Source organism: Hylobates moloch, unplaced genomic scaffold (genome assembly GCF_009828535.3).
Source record: "Hylobates moloch isolate HMO894 unplaced genomic scaffold, HMol_V3 SCAFFOLD_15, whole genome shotgun sequence".
NCBI classification, from domain to species: domain Eukaryota; kingdom Metazoa; phylum Chordata; class Mammalia; order Primates; family Hylobatidae; genus Hylobates; species Hylobates moloch.
The window spans coordinates 81529680-81545554 of record NW_026652290.1 but is presented as its reverse complement, the minus strand read 5'-3'; the positions used below and the strand labels follow the sequence as shown (position 1 = coordinate 81545554).

Sequence of the window (15875 nt, the reverse complement as noted above, 5' to 3'; positions counted from 1 at the left end):
TACTAGGAAGACTATACATAACCGGTAAATTTGTAAACTGATACAATCTTATTTTTTAAAAAGCTTGGTTATTAGTTTCATTGACTTTATATTCTTTAACCCAGCATTTTCACTGCTGATAATTTATCCCCCAAAACATCAAAAAAAAAAAAATGCCTCTCTCTGCATAAGAGAATATTCCCTGAATCACTTTTTATAACATGGAAAATTAGATGGAATGTAATGCTCAATGATAAGCAGGCGGTTAAAACAAAATAAGTTTCTTAGAAAGTGTTTTAAAAACGAAAAGGAACAATTAGATGGGTACGACTTTAGACTGTAGGCAACAGAAAGCTAATAAAAATTCCTGAGTAGGAAGGTGACATGGGAAAAAATGTTTTTCAAGAAATCTGACAATGGCCGGGTGTGGCTCACACCTGTACTCTTAGCACTATGGGAGGCTGAGGCAGGCAGATCACTTGAGCTCAGGAGTTTGAGGCCAGCGTGGGCAACGTGACGAAACCCCATCTCTAAAAATAACACAGAAATTAGCCAGGTGGGGTGGCACATCTGTAGTCCCAGCTACTTGGGGGCTGAGGCAAGAGAATTGCTTGAACCCAGGAGGTCGAGGCAGCAGTGAGCTGAGATCGTCCCCACTGCACTTCACTCTGAGTGACACGGTGAGACCTTGTCTCAAAAAAAAAAAGAAATCTGACATTATGTAAATAGAGTCTGAGGTCAGTTTTACCCTAGGAGAATCTATCTGTAGGAAATAACCCTACACATTAAAACATTTTACACGTAAAGATGCTCACCATACCATTACTAATAATACTAAAAACTAGGGGAGAAACGAAATATTTAATAGTAGTAGAATTATCAAGTAAACTACGATTTGTCCATTATAAGGAATGTTACTTAAGCACCTCTTAGAAGATGAATGATTATATAACTACATGAAAAATGCCTCCTATAAGCGAAAAAGGGATGATACAAAACTGTGTGTATATAATAATTAGTAATATACCTTATAAAAACTGAATACTCACGAATGAGAAAATGGCAGGAAAATGCATCAAAATGCTAACAAAAATTGTATTTGGGTGACAAGAATAAGACGAACTTTTTCATATTCTCCATTATTTTAAATAAGCATATACTACTTTCAACATAAAAAGAGGGAACAAAAGTGAAATAGAGTCAACAAGACCTGGCCTAGACCACAGCATAATCCATTCATCCACCTGGCTTTGGAAGACTCCGCAGTTTCACTAGACTTAGCTAACCTATAAAATCAGCAGTAAACTGGTAGCAAGGAAGAGATAATCTCAGCTGAAGAATATTCGTTTTGAATATAAGGAAACAGAGCTCATCTATGGGATGGGTACTGATAATGGGGAGGACCTGAGGGACAAAAGACTGACCGTAGTAAGAAAAAATAAATGTAGGAAAAGAGTTGGAGTCTATAGGCTTACTGAAAACATACAGGTGTTTTTCTTCAATTCACATTTGGACTCAGGTCTCTAAAGGTCCACGGTTCTCCTAAGTAAATATATCAAAAATTACAAATTTCAGGGAACAGAGAATATTGCTAAATTCTCATTTACTGTCACGCCCCAAAATAAAAATATTGACAATTATATCATAGAGTATCTCTAATTATAAAGAATACACATCTGGCTGGGCATGTTGGCTCACACCTATAATCCCAGCACTTTGGGAGACCGGGCAGGAGGATCACTTGAGCCCAGGACTTTGAGACCAGCCTGGGCAATGTAGTGAGACTCTCTCTCTACAAAAAATTTAAAAAATTCGCTAGGCATGGTGGTGCACATCTGTAGTCCCAGTTACTCAGGGACGGGGCTGAGGTGGGAGGATCACTTGAGCCTGGGAGGTCAAGATTGCAGTAAGCTGTGATTGTGCTACTGCACTCCAGCCTAGGTGACAAAACAAGACCCTGTCCCAAAAAGCAAAATAGAGTAATATAAAGAGTACATATCAAAAATTGGTAAGCTTCTCTGAGAAGTGGGGAAACCTCTTGTAAATAGCAAACACAACTCCAAGCATTTCCTAATACATAGGCTACAGCATATACATCATAGACAGAATATGTAACAATAATCAAACACTTCTTGGGTTATATTAGAATAATACTATAACATTTGGTTCCTAATTAATAATCGTTCCCTCTTCTTCGTTCTTATCACATTGTCACCTCACAATAAGACTTACCTATTCTGTAATGATTTTTTGCCTGGTTTTTGTTTTGTTTCATTTCCAGCACACTGTATGCTCCCTAAGAATAAGTTGCTCTCATGCCTTCCTAATGCCTGCACTAAGTCTGGCATACAGTTGATCCTTAATACATAATGAAGATATTAGATCAGGCACACAAACCACTCAAGACTAAGATAAATGAACCAAGAAACATGTTTCCTTTTGCTGTTTTGATTAAAGAAATTCTACAAAGAGTGAAATTATACACCAGGCCCTGAAAAACCGTTAAACTTCGATTTAACAGGGATTGGGGGAAGAAAAGTTTCCGGAGAAAGAAACCTCCACAGAAAATGCCATGGATCTCATGGAATTCGATTTTCATGGGACAGCCAACCAGTTTGGCAGTGCATGACAGCACAATTTTGAAGGTAGCCAGGGCTGAAAACAGAAAGGATAAAAACAGGCAAGTATTTAAGTATGATATGTCCAGGTGTGGAAAGGCCACAACTTATAAATAGTCATATGGCATTAAAATACATTTTTCCAAAGACATAAATGCTATAAATGGTGGCACTGCAGACAGCCCACAGAAATTACTTCACCACTGAAACACTATGCTTTTATAATGATTAAAAATTGAAACCTATGCTACTATAATATTGATAACTAATCAAAACAAGAGAATCATTGAAAGAACCTCTTTTATTTCCTTGAAATGTTTGAAGCTAAACGAAAAGTTGGCTTAATTAAAGCATGACAGAGATGGAGATGATGACCTGGTGCTAGGTTTCTGGGGAAAACCGGGCACTTGTCACTTTTAAAGGCCAGTGACAATGTGTTTTTAGTACATACAACTTCATTTCCAAATACAGCCACCTGTCACTTAACAACAGGGATATGTTCTCAGAAATGTGTCATTAGACAATTGCATTGTAAACATCGTAGAGTATACTTATACAACCCTACATGGTATAACTCGTTACATACCTAGGCTATATGGTATAGCCTATTACTCCTATGCTACAAACCTGTACGGCATGTTATTGTACTAAATACTGTAGGCAATGCTAAGACAGTAAGTATATGTGTATCTAAACATACTAAGCATAGAAAAAGAATAAAATATGCTATAAGAGAAAAAAAATGGCACACCTGTCTAGGGCTGTTACCATGAATGGAGCCTGCGGGACTGGAAGTTGTTCTGGGGTGAGTCAGTGAATGGTGGGTGAACATGAAGGCCTAGAACACTGCTGTACACTACTGGAGACTTTATAAACACTGTATCCTAAGGCCACACTAAATTTATTAAAAAATTTTTTTCCTTCTTTTATAGTAAATTAATCTTAGCTTACTGTAACTTTTACTTTATAAACTTAAAATTTTTAACTTTTTGATCTTTTGTAACAAAGGTTAAAACACAACACATTATTCAGCTGTACAAAAATATTTCCTTTCTTTATACACTTATTCTATAAGCTTTTCCGATTTTTAAAATTTATGATCTTACTTTTTAAACTTGTTTGTTAAAAAGAAAACATGAACATTAACCTAGGCCTACACAAGGTCAAGACCATCAATATCCCACCTCTACATTCTGTTGCACTGAAAGGTCATCAGGAGCAATAACAAGCATGGAGCTGTTGTCTCCTATGAGAACGATGCCCTCTTCTGGATACCCCCGAAGGACCCGCCTGAGCCTGTTTTACAGTTAACTTTTTTTTTTTAATAAGTAGGAGTACACTCTAAAATAACAATAAAAGATAGTGAATACATAAACCAGTAACATCATCTTTTTTTATCAAGTATCACATTATGGTACATAATCGTATATGTTAGGCTTTTTTTTTTTTTTGAGACGGAGCCTCACTCTCACCCAGGCTGGAGTGCAGTGGCGCAATCTTGGCTCACCACAACCTCTGCCTCCTGGGCTCAAGCGATTCTCCTGCCTCAGCCTCCCGAGTAGGTGGGATTACAGGCGCCTGCCACCACATCCAGCTAATTTTTGTATTTTTAGTAGAGACGAGGTTTCACCATGTTGGCCAGGCTGGTCTCAGACTCCTGACCTCGGGTGATCCATCTGCCTCGGCCTCCCAGATTACAGGGATTACCGGTGTGAGCCACCACACTCTGCCAGTGGTTGACTTTTATACAACTGACAGCACAGCAGAGGTAGGTTTTACACCAACATCACCACAAACATGTGACTAACACATTGTGCTGAGACATCATAGGGGATAGGAATTTTTCAGCTCCGTTATAATCTTATGGAACCATCGTCATATATGTGGTCTGTCATTGACTGAAATGTTATGTGGGGCATGACTGTACAGGTAGGAGAGGCATATCATCAATACTGCTCTGTGTTTGTCAACCATGACCTGAATCACTTACTGTCATATGGATAGACCAAAAGAAGGAAGAAAGATACAAAAATAGATGACATTTTCTCATCTTAATGGAAGAAGAATTAAAGAGATTGGAATGAGGAAGGGGTTTAAAGAGGATGTGTGTTTTAAGAGTGTGAGAAAGAGCTCTGTTCCAGGTACAATTACACAGTGGAGCTGAACTGAGGAAATGGGAGGAGTGGAACATGCAGGCTCTTCCCCTGAGAGAGAGGAAAGGAGTTCACAGAGTACTGACAGCTTTCCACTTTGTTTTAGAGTTATGTTTACAACTGAGTTCAAGTGTGATCTCTCCTCCTCCACTCTTCTCCAAAGATTTCGACCATATTTTATAAATGTCTGTACTCCCCTCAGTACTCAGATCCTTGAACCTAACAAACGTCTGTGCTGAATGAATGATGAAGAAAAAAAATGTTGAATCACCTAAACAGGACACTAATCATAGAAAATGGAACCAGCAGCATAGGAAGGCTTTGCTTATAGGGGGCAAAAGAGGAAATCAAGTGAATTAAAGGAGGGAAGTATGCAATTGACCATTTATACGTATCTAAATCAACTTCAGGTATTCAGAATTTGAGTGATCACAGAGATAAAGAAAAGAAAGATGAAGATGTCTGAAAAGCATTAGATGCTTCTAGAATTGTGCTTATAGAGTGGAAAATTCTAGCCCTCCAAGATTTAGTAACCTGTTTCTTTCTCAAGAGAAGTTAGTCGGACCCCATCTTCTATTGAGCCTGATAGGTCTGCCCTGACCCAGACCGCCTCATGCACCACTTCTATGGAGGCAGTATGTGCTGAAAAAAACATTTAGTTTAGAGGACAGAAAAGAAAGAAACCCAGCAGACAGAGAAAGAGAGATTGTTCAGGACAACTGACCTAAGTTGAGTTCAGAGACCAAAACGTTACATCAAAACACTTTGGTTCATAAAGAAAAATAATTAATAATTCTAACAAATTTAGAAAGATGGCTGGGCATGGTGGCTTATACCTGTAATCCTATCACTTTGGGAGGCTCAGGTGGGTGGATCACTTGAGCTCAGGAATTTGAGACCAGCCTGGGCAAATCGCAAAACCCTGTCTCTACAAAAAATACAAAAATTAGCCAGGCATGGTGGCATGCACGTGTAGCCCCAGATACTTGGGAGGTTGAGGTGGCAGGAGGATGGCTTAAGCCTAGGAGGCAGAGGTTGCAGTGAGCCAAGGTCGTGCCATTGCACTCCACCCTGGGCGACAAAGCCAGGCCCTGTCTCAAAAAAAAAAAAACAAAAAACCTAGAAAGACTATTTGACTTCACATTATTTGGCCTTACAAGAAGAAAATCAATGTGATAATATAGAGGTGAAATTCCAAAGTGAATTAGAGTTTATATTAAAAAACAATGTTAACATTCTGTTAGCTTGTTAGAGATTAGCTCTGAACCAGGGAGACATTTCATATTGCAGAATAGCATTTTCTTGGTTAGGAACTGATTACATTCTATTCAGAATCTCTATTTTAACGTTCTACAAAACTTTGTAAAGTCATATGTAAAGACACAGACTTTGTTCCTGGGTGAAATTTTTAAAATGCAAGCTGCTTACAGGAATGAATTTTATGGAATCATATATCCAGACACTTGCACTACTTCACATCTTTTAATAATTACATAAAGAAAATACATAAAAGAAAAATATATTTTCCTATTACGCTAAAATACTACATACATAGTCTTCTTAAGTCACTGTTCTTAACACAAACATTTTCAAAGCTTTTCAGATAGCCTAGAAGAATGTAGTAGCACACATCATTAGTTGCCTAATCAATATTTATTCCTCTATCTCATCCTTCGTTTTAACAGAACTGATTTTGGTTGGGTATTCACCCTTCTGAGTAGTCACGTGCTTCGGGGAGGACCAGCACCAACCCCAGACCCAACTGATGAATCCTGATTAGTGTAATTATAGTGGATCTATTTCCCTCACCAGGGATAAGCTGGGGCATGCTAAGATGTTAACTCTGGCCAACAAGATATGAAGAAAAGTATGTAGAGTGTGGAGGTGGGAACATGGGAACATAAACAAGAGGAAATGCTGTTGCTCTTAAAAAGAAACAGAAATGCACAAGGCCACTGGGTATTGTGCCTAGACACTGCAGTGTCTGGATATGATGACTGGAACTGAAGCCATCTTGCAACCATGAAGGAAGCTTGCCCGGCGCTCATGGCATTACATCAAGGATGGCATAGCAGAAACATGAAGGGAAATCGGAGTCTCTGATGATGTTTTCAACCTCAAAAGAATCAATCCTCTTTAAAACTTCCTGGTTATATATGGGATAGTAAGTTGTCTGTATTTAAATTTTGATTTGGGTTTACTGTTATTTGCAGCCAAAAGCATTCTAGCTGCATAAGTCTGAATTATTTCAAGCCTCTGGGTAAATGTTAACAGATGGTGCTATTACTGTGGGAATTAGGAATGACAACAACAGACTATGCTACTTAATTTACTAGCAAGACTGTATTTCAAAGCTGTTTACTATGTTATGTCCTTCTCCCTGTCGGCACTCTTCACCCACCCCACAAACAGATACATATATCACAGTCATGCAAGTTAGGTACTCATCTTGCTGATCCGTTCATCAACTGTATTATAGGCACTATCTTCCCCATACTAACGGTCAAGTCATTGGGAAAATGGAAATTATGTTCTTCTGATAAAATGTTAGAAGATTCTAACCTAGAATATAAACTTCTCTCAAAGAGGCATTTTAGTTATTATAGAATTTTTAAAGGTCTACAATTATGAAATTTTCCTAGATTCAAATGTATTGACTACCTACTATATGTAGGACACTATTTTACATTTTTATCTGATGTGGGATAATTTACAGTGTATTTAGCTGTAACTAAAACTAATCCTTTCTGTTGCTTCCAAGATATATCTCAAATATATATATATCTTTCTCACAGTAGATATATCTACTGCTCCTAATAATCAGAAATATGCCTTTCAGCTGCCTTAATCAGTATCCCGACAGCAGTATTCCCCAAACTGTTGGATGGAAAACAAAATGGCAATATATGTTGAGAGAGAGAGAGAAGAGAGAGAATCTCCATGGTCAATAATTTAGGGAAATGCTCATACTGCATGCTATATCCCACTCTTGAAGATTCTCAAAACACATTATAGCACAGGTCTGAGAAAACTGTCATTATTTAATTCAGCATTTCTAGTTAGTGAATAACAGAAAAATCTATTTTTCACTAAACATCTCTTAATTTCTTGAGAAAACTAGTATTCCTTAAAACACAGGACATATATTCCCCATTAACATAGCTGCTACTCAATTTAGAGGTGGCACACAAACACTAAACACAGAAATAATCACACCAAGTTGTAACCAGACTTTAAAATCTACAGAGAGAGCTACTTATTCATGAGCAACTCCCTTCCAAGGCCTTGCATCACATTCTCCATGCCCACCAGCCAGTGGTACAGAATGCAATCACTTCTCAAATAATTCCTAAAGCAATGGTTTTATCACAGAATACTCTGATACAAAGACTTCTAAATGAATCCCAATGTTCTGTAAAATTCAAACTAGTCTCCTGACATGTCTATTTTCCACACTCACTGATAGTCTCAGAACCTAGTACAGTGCCTATGCAGACTAAGTGACCATGAATCCTGGCTCTAGGAATGAATGACTGAATGAACACTTCCATCATGTCCTCTCTTTCCTCATCTGATTCATCTTTTAATTTTCTTAGACATGTACAATTCGTGTTCCAACTTCTACATCTCTGTTTATGTTACATGATCCCATATGCAACACCCTCTTCTCTACCTATTCAAATCCTGACCATCCTTTCAAGTCCAGATTCAACCCAGACTGCTACATGGAGACTGGCCTCATCCTCCTCTGACCTCTTATCCCCTGACAGTCAGTACCAGAGAGTTTGATACTCACATTTCCTAAACTAGTTTCCATGTTGGTCTTACCTCTCAATAAATGGTAAACTCCTTGAAATCTCAGACGTGTTATAAACTACTTTTGTACATATCAGGATGCCAAGGTCCATAAGGAGTATTCAATGAAAAAATTAAGAGTATATTTTATTTAAGAGTTCAATGTATAATAACAATAGCTGGAAATTCCTGAAATTTCCAAACTGTACATTATTCAAATCAATAGTTACAAGGACCAAGTTCTGAATAAAGAAATATTATCCAAGTTCTAAAGAAACTGTTCCCTCTGGCTTTAACCTCTTAGACTCCATTTTCTCATTTGGAAAATAGCTCAGTGGTATTTCTCTACAGGTATGGAATGAGCAAGAAATACTGCTTGTAAACCCCCTGATAAATGAAGACTTTATCTCATAGTCCTGGAAGCAATCCTGACGTCTTAAATTATGTAATCCTGGTATTACATTATATTAGTCTGGCTCATATAAAATGTAAGCTACAAAAATACCAAAGCTAAGAAAAAATATTTACTCATGCTTTTACTAAGATGCAGAAAGAGGATACATGCATTGCCAAAATTCCATAGAACATGCTCAAACTAAAGCAACAATGCCTTAATTATTAAAGAAGGCAATGGCCTGAAGCAGTATTTAGAAATAAAGATTACTTGGTCCACGTTAAGAGTCAATATTTAAGAACACAACGACTAATTCCCACTTCAAGTTCATGAAAACATTTCTTTTTAAGAACTTCTTTTCAGTTAAAAACTTTATTTGTGGCTCTCCTACCTGCAATCTATGAACCTAAGAATGAACAAAAACTTGAAACATGAAACTCTCTAATAGGCCAAAGTGTCAGTATAGACTTAATTCTGACTTTAGGAACATCTCAACCAGGGTTACACAAAACTTGTACTTTACCTCTCAGTCTCCAAAAATACTCATTTATCTACTCTGCCTAAAGAGTCGATAAATGATTGAATGTTAATTCTACAAACAACTCTGGAAAATGCATGAATGACACTCCAGACTATACCAAAACACTAGAGCTCTTAACTTACTTTCAAATCACTAATATTTACAATCTTATGATAAAGTACCTCTTTGAGAAAATAAACTTCATATTTTAAATCAGAATCATCTGAATCCAAACTAGTATTATTGTTGCTAACAGAAACTTCATTTCTAAATAATCAACTGATTTTTAAAAATGTTTTAGTTGAGCTTATTGTGAACTAAAAATAACCATTAAATTCTATCATCAGCACTAGCTCTGTGACCTTGCACAAATTGCTTAACTTTTCTGCACCTCAATTTTCAGATCTGCAAAATGAGAATGAGACTGGATGACTTCCTAGGTCCTTTCAAAGATAAAAACAAATAATAATAATGGTTATTAGTATCATTTTAATTAAAGATATCAATGAAAGATATAAGCACAGACTCTAGAGAAAGAGTTAAGTCTAGAGAAATCATATCATAAGCAAGAATTATCATAAGCCTCAAAATCCTCTATCAATAGCACAAAACTATTATCAAATATAAGAGTTTTACAGAGATAAATTAAAAAAAAGTTAACTTCTTGCTAGCAACACTGATATCCTTATTGGGATAATTTCATTCATTCCCTACTTTCCAACCAGAAAACTAAGATTTCTACCTTCATAGTTTTACGACATTCCTGGTTGACATTAGAAACCTTGAGCCTTGCTCCTCCCTCACCTCTGTCTACATGAGAACAGCGAGGGGCTCATTGAGGTAAATAACATTCATGCACCAAAAAGTACACAATCCTTATTGTCTTTCACCATCCAAATAAGGAATCTTAAAGTCAACCCAAAACATAATTCTCCTCTGGTCCACTCCTACCTTTCCTGCTAAAATCAACCTACCATGAGGGAGATGTGAGATTATTGGTCAACATTCAGACTTTGGGTGAAGTGACTAATTTCCCACAGAGTCTGACAAAATAAAATCTAAAGCCAACTCCAAAAAGGTGACACCCTGCCCATGAGGGAATCCGTTGTTTGGTGTGTAACAGCACGTGCTCTGCAGATAGAACTCGCTTTGTGTTCTAGTTCTGCCACTTTCTGGCTGTATGGCCACAGGCAAGTAGCTAAACCTCATGAGCCTTAGGTTCCTCTTCTGTGAAAAATGAGTATGACACTACCTACCTCACAGAGCTGCGATCCCGGCTAAGTTAGACATGTATAAAGGGTCTGGCATGGCCTGCACACTAAAGAAATGTTATCTTCCTTCACAACTTCTCCTGTCCTTCTACACAACTGAACAGAGACTCCAGCACCACAGATAACTGCCATATTCTTCATCAGACTTGGAGTTCCCTAGGGTAGAGAGTATTTCTGATTTATCTTTGGATCCCAGTAACTAGCAGAGGGCCTGGCCCAGAGTAAAAACACAATAAATGCTTGTTCAGTGGAGAAAATTAGAACTGTTTGGGTTTGAGGACGTTAATATTACCCTGGCCGCTCACGTCTATAATCCCAGCACTTTGGGAGGCTGAGGCGGGCGGATCACAAGGTCAGGAGTTCAAGACTAATCTGGCCAACATAGTGAAACCCCATTTCTACTAAAAAAAAAAAAATTACAAAATATTAGCCAGGTGTGGTAGTGTGCACCTGTAATCCCAGCTACTCAGGAGGCTGAGGCAGGAGAATTGCGTGAACCCAGGAGGCAGAGGTTGCAATGAGTTGAGATCCTGCCATTAAACTCCAGCCCGGGCAACACTCTGAGACTCCATCTTGGGAAAAAAAAAAAAAGAAAAAAAATTACCCTGGCCACAGTCAAAAGAAAATTCTGTTTTTCAATTTGGCCAAATAGGGCTTGCTACAAGTTACTATGTAGTTCAAAACAAACAAGCTATTCTGAATTCTAATAATTACATTCTCTAAAATATGAAAACCCAATTGCCCTGCAGCTTTCAATTTTAGTTTTGAGAATTCAATTCTTTCCCAAACAATAGAGTAGGTAACCACAGAAACTTGTGGAATCTCTTTTCCTAGAAAACATGAAGAACAGGAGAGAAGCCAGTCTGTCTGGAAATTCCTTCAAAATCTCTCTATAAGCACGATGCTGGACTGGATTAGATGCCCCTTGAAGCATCCTTCCAGACATACACCACTAAAATGCTAAGAAAAATAACTAAAATAATTCTCTATCACTTATACCCTGGAAAATAAAATAAATACAATTTAACATCTCCCAACATAGTCACTAGAAACAATTTTACTTGGCTCTTCCCATGATTTTAGAAACACATTTTCTTCTTAAATTGTACTAAATTATCCTAAGCTATTAATCTGAATATAAGCTCTCTTTAGTAAGATAGAATAAAGATTGTACTTAACACAGTAAACAAGACTATTATTTTGTTCCTCTTTCAATCTACCTGTTTCCATGTACCCCAAATCTACTCATTTCCCAACACCTTGTAAAAAATACTACTTCCCCCCAACATATACTCCACTCAATTCTCCCGTTTATAAATTTCTAATGTGTTCATCACTCACATCGCATTGTACAGGTGATTTTTACATGGTGTCTCCTATTTGTATCTGACTCACATGTAACATTTTTTGTTTTCCTAACTGAACTGTAAACTCCTTGAGTAAGATCCAAGTTTTATATTCTTCATGTACTCCCCTATTATGTTAATACTGAGTTCATGATAAGTGCTTTCAAGTTCTCATTGGCTCACTGATTTAAGGTGGAGAGAGCGTGCAAAAGCTAGAAAACGCTGTACATTAAGCACCTGTATGAAGCTTTGGCAAAGCACACTCCAAGAAGTCAAAAATAAACCTTTTCTGATTGCTACATATTGACATGTGTCATTTGGCTGGGACTCACAGCTGAAAGTTAATGCACATAGGGGCTTAAGGGGAAGACCTAGAGCTAAGCGCCACATTAGTTTAGCTCCTGTCCTATAAGAAATAAGGAGCTATGAAGGTGAGCCCACTCACATGGAGATGGAGGCTATTTTAGAAAATATGCATACTGCACAGGTTGCAGAGCTTTGCTTGTTCCGATTTTACATAAAATCTGTTCTTCATTCTGTCAGGCCAAGTCAGTCAGGCAGCAATAAACAGGAAAAGAGCTTTAAAAATTAAAATGTAATAACATTATTTTAAAAGCATAAGTGAAACTTATGTTTTCTCATTCTTTAAAACTCAAAAAACACATCTAAAATAAGACTAATGGGTGTAAAAATTCAGTCATTACAGGTACACTCTACACACTTACAAAGGATCCTCTGCTTCTTTCTCTATATATGAAACAGGAATTTCTTGTCTCTACTATGTGACAGGGATTGTTCTACGGCACTGGGAATACATCATTTTACCAAACTTACAATTCTAGTAACATTATGTAAAGCCTTACTTTAGTATTTTAAAGAAAGAAAAGACCTCAGGGATATTCCAAACCTTATTTTACAGAGAAGAAAACCAAAGCCCAGAGAGGTTGGCTATTTTGTCTCAGTTGATTATAGTGGTTATATTGTAACAAACGCAGGAGTAGAAACCAGATTTCTTATTTCTCCTCTAGTAACAAAATGTGCTTACTCATTAGGTAATTATTCCTATATGCCTCCTATACGCCAGATACTATGCTAGACTCTAGGTACCCAAGAATGGTAAAGATACTGACCTTGTCCTCAAAAAGCACGGTCTTAAGAGCAAGACAATCAGATGAGTACAATCACAGAAGTGGTAACAGAAAGAAAAACTAAACTATATCTCTAATCGCCTAGGACTTCCAATATTTTAAAGAAAATGAACTTCTAATAGTTTGTTTTATCCTCACAATAGCCCTAGGAGTACACAGCACAGACCTTATTATTCCTGGTATATAGATGGAGAAACTGAAGTGCAAAGTGGATAAGGGGGCCTATTAAGGTCATCTCCAGTGGCAGCAAAATGCCTAGAAACCAGGTTTGTTTACTCCAAGTTAGACCTTTATTTCCCATTAGATGGAAAAATCAGATGTTCTTTTTATGTCCAGTTCCCTCTGACCAAGAACACACATTTCCAAATTGCGAGCAGGACAATCTGTGGTTGTGAAAGGAAACAACTGACTTGTGAGATGTGTCACCGGCTGAGGTTAGTTATCCGGTGGATAAGTAACCAACCAAGGTATCATTATTACTAGCTTTCTTAAAGTGTCCATTACGTACACAGAACAGATGAAAAAGGTCCTTCCTTCAGGAAGTTAATATTGGAAGGAACAGGCATATAAACATTTCAACAAAAAGTGACATAATTAAACAAACTACAACTAAAAGAACCATCACAAGCAACTGCAAATTTAAGACTAAAGGTTTTGCAAAGCAAACCTAATGGGAGCTGCCAAGAAATATATCTTCATGGGTTAAACAGGGAACAGAAGCCTTGTACACATAATGGTCCATACCGATCTTCAGATTACTAAAATTAAAAGCTCTCACATTCTTCACAGTTAAAAACTGTCTCATTCCTATTTCCTTTTTTCTAGAAACCTTATATATTTTGTAATCTTTCCTATCCAAGAGGAATAAATTTATAATGGAAGTTTCCATCATTGTAACTTTGGCAAAAAATTAAAATTGTATGGTATCACTGCCATATTCTTCCTCCCTCAGATACAACCTAAATGAGGTTTTCTCATTTTCTGATCATTTTCTCCTACACATAGTAAAATGTATATATATTTGTATATACATTCAAGAGTCACTTCATAAAAAACAAAAAAAAATTTTCTTCAAGTTCAGTTTTAAACATTAATTTTACTTGTTTGATGACTTAATATCATATTTCATTTATACCAGTATTTATCAAGGCCTTATAACATGACCCAACTGTTTTAAACTGTAGCACACTGGAGAATTATTAACAAAATAGACAAAGCTAAGGAGAAACAAATATTAGTGATTTCAAGTTAGTGACAGGAAGAATTTCTTTAAGAACAGGCTAAAAAATAAAAATTATAATCATCCCTCCACAAGAGTAATGTTTTATTTATTTAAAAAATACTCAGTTAAGGCCGGGTGCAGTGGCTCACGCTTGTAATCCCAGCACTTTGGGAGGCCGAGGCGGGCGGATCATGAGGTCAGGAGATCGAGACCACGGTGAAACCCCATCTCTACTAAAAATACAAAAAAATTAGCCGGGCGTGGTGGCGGGCGCCTGTAGTCCCAGCTACTCGGAGACGCTGAGGCAGGAGAATGGCATGAACCCTGGAGGCGGAGCTTGCAGTGAGCCGAGACTGCGCCACTGCACTCCAGCCTGGGCGACAGAGTGAGACTCCGTCTCAAAAAAAAAAAAAAAAAAAATACTCAGTTAAAAAAAAATTAAAAAGCTCTCTGATATTGCCTGAACATGCTCAAGGGATTTATACTTACAGCCAGTTACCTTCCTTTTAAATATTTGGTGAATGTTACAGGGTGACAAGAAGCAATTTAAATGATAGTTCAGAAATACCATAGTAGGTTTCATTAGAATTATCACTACTACATCACAAAATGATTTCATATTTTTTTAACTCCTAAGATTTAGTTCCATCACACAAAAATGCATTTCAATAAACATTAGCTTAAAACTTAAATATGAAGCATAATGACTTTTTTAGGTAAGAAGGGAATAGGGCTTTGAATATAACTCTAGATCCTCAAGAGAAAGACCACCAGGCCAAACTGGATCCTAAATAAAGTTAAGGAAGTAATTAAACGTGCAGCAACAGTGACATCTAGTGTTAACAATTGCAAGTCAATTAGATTACCATTAAATCCTCTTAAGTGCTAAAGAACAACTATTCAAAGCTTTTCTTCTTTAAAAACAAACAGATCAGATCTTGTGCATTTTTATCTAAAAACTACCCAAAATCAAAATAGTTCCACAGGTTTCTTTTCAGGCATAACAAAAAAGCTGTTTTGTTAAGACAAAAACAAATTAGAGGGTAAACATAAAACTAAAGACCAAAAGTAAAAAGCACTGTTTATTTCTTGTGGTTAACACACATAGGTGCTCCTCTTAGTACCAGAGTTTAATGCAAAGGTAATGTGAGAGATGTTCTAATGAGAGGATCACAAACATTTAAACTTCCACCTATAAAATTAAAGATATTATACAAGCTAGGATAATATATACAAGTAAAGTTAAGACATTTCAGGAATACTTAAAGAAGATGCAATTTAAAAAAAAACACTAGCTTTTGCATGGAGAAACAAGCTCTACATTTCACCCCTTGCTACCCTGCTAAATTTTTGTTGCTTTGAAAGGTCCGCTTATTAAACAGTTGATATTTTTGCCCAAGGGTTTATAACTTGGCAGCATAGGTTAATT

General features: G+C 37.0%; 1 protein-coding gene across 4 annotated transcripts in view; it reads right to left on the bottom strand.

Annotated features, from left to right (window-relative positions):
- THADA (THADA armadillo repeat containing) overlaps window positions 1-15875 on the bottom strand; it is a 359204-nt gene that overhangs the window by 241672 nt on the left and 101657 nt on the right. The window lies entirely within an intron of this gene.